A 6,541-nucleotide genomic window follows, 5' to 3' on the forward strand; every position below is an offset into this window, starting at 1 on the left:
CATTTTCGTCGTGATTCTCCGGTAGAACTTTGGGGCACTCTTTGAGGTCCTTTGTGTTGGTTGAATAGATGAATCTGAGATTGTGTGATGCATATCGTATAATCATACCCATGGATACTTGAGGTGACATTGGAGTATCTAGGTGACATTAGGGTTTTGGTTCATTTGTGTCTTAAGGTGTTATTCTAGTACGAACTCTAGGGTTGTTTGTGACACTTATAGGAATAGCCCAACGGATTGATTGGAAAGAATAACTTTGAGGTGGTTTCGTACCCTACCATAATCTCTTCGTTCGTTCTCCGCTATTAGTGACTTTGAGTGACTCTTTGTTGCATGTTGAGGGATAGTTATGTGATCCAATTATGTAAGTATTGTTGAGGGAACTTACACTAGTGAAAGTATGAACCCTAGGCCTTGTTTCCTATCATTGCAATACCGTTTACGCTCACTTTTATCATTAGTTACCTTGCTGTTTTTATATTTTCAGATTACAAAAACTATTATCTTCTATCCATATACCATTTGTATCACCATCTCTTCGCCGAACTAGTGCACCTATACAATTTACCATTGTATTGGGTGTGTTGGGGACACAAGAGACTCTTTGTTATTTGGTTGCAGGGTTGCTTGAGAGAGACCATCTTCGTCCTATGCCTCCTACGGATTGATAAACCTTAGGTCATCCACTTGAGGGAAAATTTCTACTGTCCTACAAATCTCTGCACTTGGAGGCCCAATAACGTCTACAAGAAGAAGGTTGTGTAGTAGACATCAAGCTCTTTTCTGGCGCCGTTGCCGGGGAGGTTAGCGCTTGAAGGTATATCTTTAGATCTTGCAATCAAGTCTTTTAGTTTCTTGTTTTATCACTAGTTTAGTTTATAAAAGAAAACTATAAAAAAATGGAATTGAGTTTGTCTCATACGCTTCACCTTTTTAATATGTTTCGTGAGTATGATGGAAAGGATAATTGTGCTCAAGTGCTAGAAGAAGAAATCTACAAAATGTTTGGCACTAAATATTTGAATGATGAGCATGATTGCAATGTTGTTAGTACGAATTCTTTGAATATCCATGACACTAATGATGATTGCACTAGTTATGATGAAAATGTCTCTTATAAACATGTGAATTTTTGTGGAGTGCATTGGGTTTGTAAGTACACACCAAATAGGGAAGATAGATATTGCATGAGGCATAAGTACCTAGAAACTAAATTGTTGCAAGAAAGGCTAGATGATTGTGCTGAAAATTTAAATTTTCTTGGCCGTACTTGTGGACTTTGCAATGAAAGTGGTCATTTAGTTATCCGATGCAAATTGTTTCATGATCTAATCGTGTCCAAAAATTGTGATGACTTGATTTCCCTTGCACACTATAATGAACTTAGTTTGCTTATGGCCTATGAAGAAATGAAACGTATAACCAACTTCTTCCGGAATTTGCCCGTTATAAACTTCTTGGTTTTGATCTAGAAGAACTTTATATGTATTGTGCGGTAAATTGTATTGAAAATCCTTATATTGCCAACTACATAAAGAAAAGAAAACAAATAGAAGATGAAGAGAATACTAATGAAAGGGAAGAGGCTTCCCTATACCCTCCAATTATTTCTTATGATGAATCAGGTAACGAGGAGGAGCCTCCTATTCAACCAATCTCATTAATAAGGAGCTCCAAAAAGAGGATTGAACCCACACATGATGTGGTGAAGAAGAAGAAAAGAAAAAGGAAGAGAGGTAAAAAGATATCTCCCCCAAATAATGCTTCTCCTATTACTATTGTGCCTCATGAAAATATAATTGTGGAGGATAATGATACTTCTTATGATCTTGAAAATCTTTTTGGCACTTGCTTGGAATAATATGATAATTGCTATACTATTGGTGCTATCTATACTATTAATGATGAGAGTGATTATGCTTATGATATGAAAAGGCCCAAGCTTGGGGAAGCTATGTTTGATTAAGATGATGTTTTTGAGAATATATTTGCTGCAATTAATGTTTGTCCCAAGCTTGGGGAACCTATGATTAATGAAGATGATATTTTTAGTCTCCCAAGTTTTGATATGCAAGTTTATAATGATGATAGCATGCCTCCTACTTATGATGATTATTGTGATGATACATATGCTATAAAAAGTAGTGAGGATTATATTTATAAAACTTGTCATGATTATGATTACCCCTTCTCTGAACATTACTCTTTTAATGTGGAAACAATTTATAATATTCAAGTCTCTTATGATACTCCCACTATCCCGAAAGAGAAGAATTTTTCTTATGGGGAGAGTAGTAAATTTTCTATGCTTGTAGATCAGGAAAAGAATGCTTTAGGTGCTGGTTATATTGTTGAATTCATTCATGATGCTACTGAAAATTATTATGAGGGAGGAACATATGCTTGTAGGAATTGCAATAATATCAAGTTTCCTCTCTATGTGCTTAAAATCTTGAAATTATGCTTGTTTTGCTCTCCTATGCAAGTTGACTATTTTTCCCACAAGTTGTTTGCTCACAAAATCCCTATGCATAGGAAGTATGTTCGACTTAAATGTGCTATTAATATTCTTTATGATGCTCTCTTTATGTTTCAATTCTTATCTTTTATGTGAGCATCATTGAAATCATCATGCCTAGCTAGGGGCATTAAACGATAACGCTTGTTGGGAGGCAACCCAATTTTATTTTTGTTCCTTTCTTTTTGTTCCTGTTTAGTAATAAATAATTCATCTAGCCTCTGTTTAGATGTGGTTTTATGATTTTAATTAGTTTTTGTACCAAGTAGAACCTTTGGGAAGACTTGGGGAGAGTCTTGTTGATCATGCTGTAAAAAACAGAAACTTTAGCGCTCACGAGAACTGCTGCCAGTTTTATTTGGAGAGTGCTATTTAGTTAATTATTTTTTCAGATGATTAATAGATAAATTCCTCAGGTCCATAAATTTATTTGAGAATTTTATGAGTTCCAGAAGTATACGTTTGATCCAGATTACTACAGACTGTTCTGTTTTTGACAGATTCTGTTTTTCGTGTGTTGTTTGCTTATTTTGATGAATCTATGAGTAGTATCAAATGGGTATGAACCATAGATAAGTTGGAATACAGTAGATATTACACCAATATGAATTAAGAATGAGTTCATTACAGTACCTTGAAGTGGTGATTTATTTTCTTATACTAACGGAGCTTACGAGTTTTCTGTTAAGTATTGTGTTGTGAAGTTTTCAAGTTTTGGGTAAGGATTCAATGGACTATGGAATAAGGAGTGGCAAGATCCTAAGCTTGGGGATTCCTAAGGCACCCCAAGGTAATATTCAAGGATAGCCAAGAGCCTAAGCTTGGGGATGCCCCGGAAGGCATCCCCTCTTTCGTCCTTGTTCATCGGTAACTTTACTTGGAGCTATATTTTTATTCGCCACATGATATGTGTTTTGCTTGGAGCGTCAATTTATTTTGTTAGAATTTGCTTGCTGTTATTTAAAACAATGTTTTGCATCTTTTATTTCAATAAAAGTGGCATTGATAGCCCTTACTATGCCATGTTAGAATTCCACATGTTGCTGTTTGAAAACAGAAAGTTTACCGCTGTTGAAATAATTCCCAAGAAAATTCAGAATGTGATAAAATGTTGAAACCTTTTGAATATTAATATCTGATAAATTTACTACAGTGGGAATTTTATTTCATAATTTTTGGAGCTAGGGAAGTATGGATGTTGCTGCATTCTTTACAGACTATCCTGTTTAGGCAGATTGCTGTTATGTTTGCATTGTTTGCATAGGTTTGCTTCTTTAATGATTCTATTTGAGGATAGGACTATTAAATATGCAGAGGCATTTAGTATTCAATGTTGAATAATAATTTTAGTGATTTGCTACAGTAGAGTATGATAAGGTTTTGGCAATGGTTTATACTAACTTATCTCACGAGTCCTTGTTGAGTTTTGTGTGGATGAAGCTTTTGAGATTTAGGGAGACCGTGATAAGTGAGGAATTAAGGAGACACAAAAGCTCAAGCTTGGGGATGCCCAAGGCACCCCAAGATAATATTTCAAGAAGTCTCAAGCATCTAAGCTTGGGGATGCCTCGGTTGGCATCCCACCTTTCTTCTTCAACAATTATCGGTTAGTATCGGTTGATCCTAAGTTTTTGCTTCTTCACATGATGTTTGCTATTCTTAGATGTCATTTTATTTTGCTTTGCTTGCTGTTTGAATAAATTACCAAGATCTGAAATTATTAAATGAGAGAGAGTCTTCGCATAGTTGCATAATTATTCGACTACTCATTGATCTTCACTTACATCTTTCGGAGTAGTGTGTCATTTGCTCTAGTGCTTCACTTATATCTTTTAGAGCATGGTGGTAGTTTTATTTTGAAGAAATAGATGAACTCTCATGCTTCACTTAGATTATTTTGAGAGTCTTAAATAGCATGGTAATTTGCTTAAAATCCTAATATGCTAGGTATACAAGATTAATAATAAAATTCTCTTATGAGTGTGTTGAATACTAAGAGAAGTTTGATACTTGATGATTGTTTTGAGATATGAGGATGGTAATATTAGAGTCATGCTAGTTGAGTAGTTGTGAATTTGAGAAATACTTGTGTTCATGTTTGTGATTCCCGTAGCATGCACGTATGGTGAACCGTTATGTGATGAAGTCAGAGCATGATTTATTTATTGATTGCCTTCCTTATGAGTGGCGGTCGGGGACGAGCGATGGTCTTTTCCTACCAATCTATCCCCCTAGGAGCATGCGTGTAATACTTTGTTTCGATAACTAATATATTTTTGCAATAAGTATGTGAGTTCTTTACGACTAATGTTGAGTCCATGGATTATACGCACTCTCACCCTTCCACCATTGCTAGCCTCTCTAGTACCGCGCAACTTTCTCCGGTACCATAAACCCACCATATACCTTCCTCAAAACAGCCACCATACCTACCTATTATGGCATTTCCATAGCCATTCCGAGATATACTGCCATGCAACTTTCCACCATTCTGTTTATTATGACACGCTTCATCATTGTCATATTGCTTTGCATGATCATGTAGTTGACATCGTATTTGTGGCAAAGCCACCGTCCATAATTCTTTCATACATGTCACTCATGAGTCATTGCACATCCCGGTACACCGCCGGAGGCATTCATATAGAGTCATATCTTGCTCTAAGTATCGAGTTGTAATTCTTGAGTTGTAAGTAAATAAAAGTGTGATGATCATCATTATTAGAGCATTGTCCCAGTGAGGAAAGGATGATGGAGACTATGATTCCCCCATAAGTCGGGATGAGACTACGGACGAAAATAAATAAATAAATAAAAGAGGCCAAATAAGCCCAAATAAAAAAGAAAAGAGGCCATAAAAAAAGATAAGGCCCAAAAAATGAGAGAAAAAGAGAGAAGGGGCAATGCTACTATCCTTTTACCACACTTGTGCTTCAAAGTAGCACCATGATCTTCATGATAGAGAGTCTCCTATGTTGTCACTTTCATATACTAGTGGGAATCTTTCATTATAGAACTTGGCTTGTATATTCCAATGATGGGCTTCCTCAAAATGCCCTAGGTCTTCATGAGCAAGCAAGTTGGATGCACACCCACTAGTTTCTTCTGTTGAGCTTTCATATACTTATAGCTCTAGTGCATCCGTTGCATGGCAATCCCTACTCACTCACATTGATATCTATTGATGGGCATCTCCATAGCCCATTGATATGCCTAGTTGATGTGAGACTATCTTCTCCTTTTTTGTTTTCTCCACAACCACCATTCTATTCCACCTATAGTGCTATGTCCATGGCTCACGCTCATATATTGCGTGAAGATTGAAAAAGTTTGAGAACATCAAAAGTATGAAACAATTGCTTGGCTTGTCATCGGGGTTGTGCATGATTTAAATACTTTGTGTGGTGAAGATAGAGCATAGCCAGACTATATGATTTTGTAGGGATAGCTTTCTTTGGCCATGATATTTTGAGAAGACATAATTGCTTTATTAGTATGCTTGAAGTATTGTTATTTTTATGTCAATATGAACTTTTGTATTGAATCTCTCGGATCTGAATATTCATATCACAACTAAGAAGAATTACATTGAAATTATGCCAACTAGCATTCCACATCAAAAACTATCTTTTTATCATTTACCTACTCGAGGACGAGCAGGAATTAAGCTTGGGGATGCTTGATACGTCTCCAACGTATCTATAATTTTTTATTGCTCCATGCTATATTATCTACTGTTTTGGGCAATATTGGGCTTTATTATCCACTTTTATATTATTTTTGGGACTAACCTTTTAACCGGAGGCCCAACCCAGATTTGCTGTTTTATGCCTATTTCAGTGTTTTGAAGAAAAGGAATATCACACGGAGTCGAAACGGAACGAAATCAACTAGAGAAGTTATTTTTGGAAGGAAACACACCTGATGGACTTGGACCCCACGTCAGAAGATACGGGAGGAGCTCACGAGGGTAGGGGCGCGCCCACCCCCCTGGGGCGCGCGCCCCTGCCTCGTGGGGCCCTC

This window comes from Triticum dicoccoides, chromosome 5A (genome assembly GCF_002162155.2).
Source record: "Triticum dicoccoides isolate Atlit2015 ecotype Zavitan chromosome 5A, WEW_v2.0, whole genome shotgun sequence".
Taxonomy (NCBI): domain Eukaryota; kingdom Viridiplantae; phylum Streptophyta; class Magnoliopsida; order Poales; family Poaceae; genus Triticum; species Triticum dicoccoides.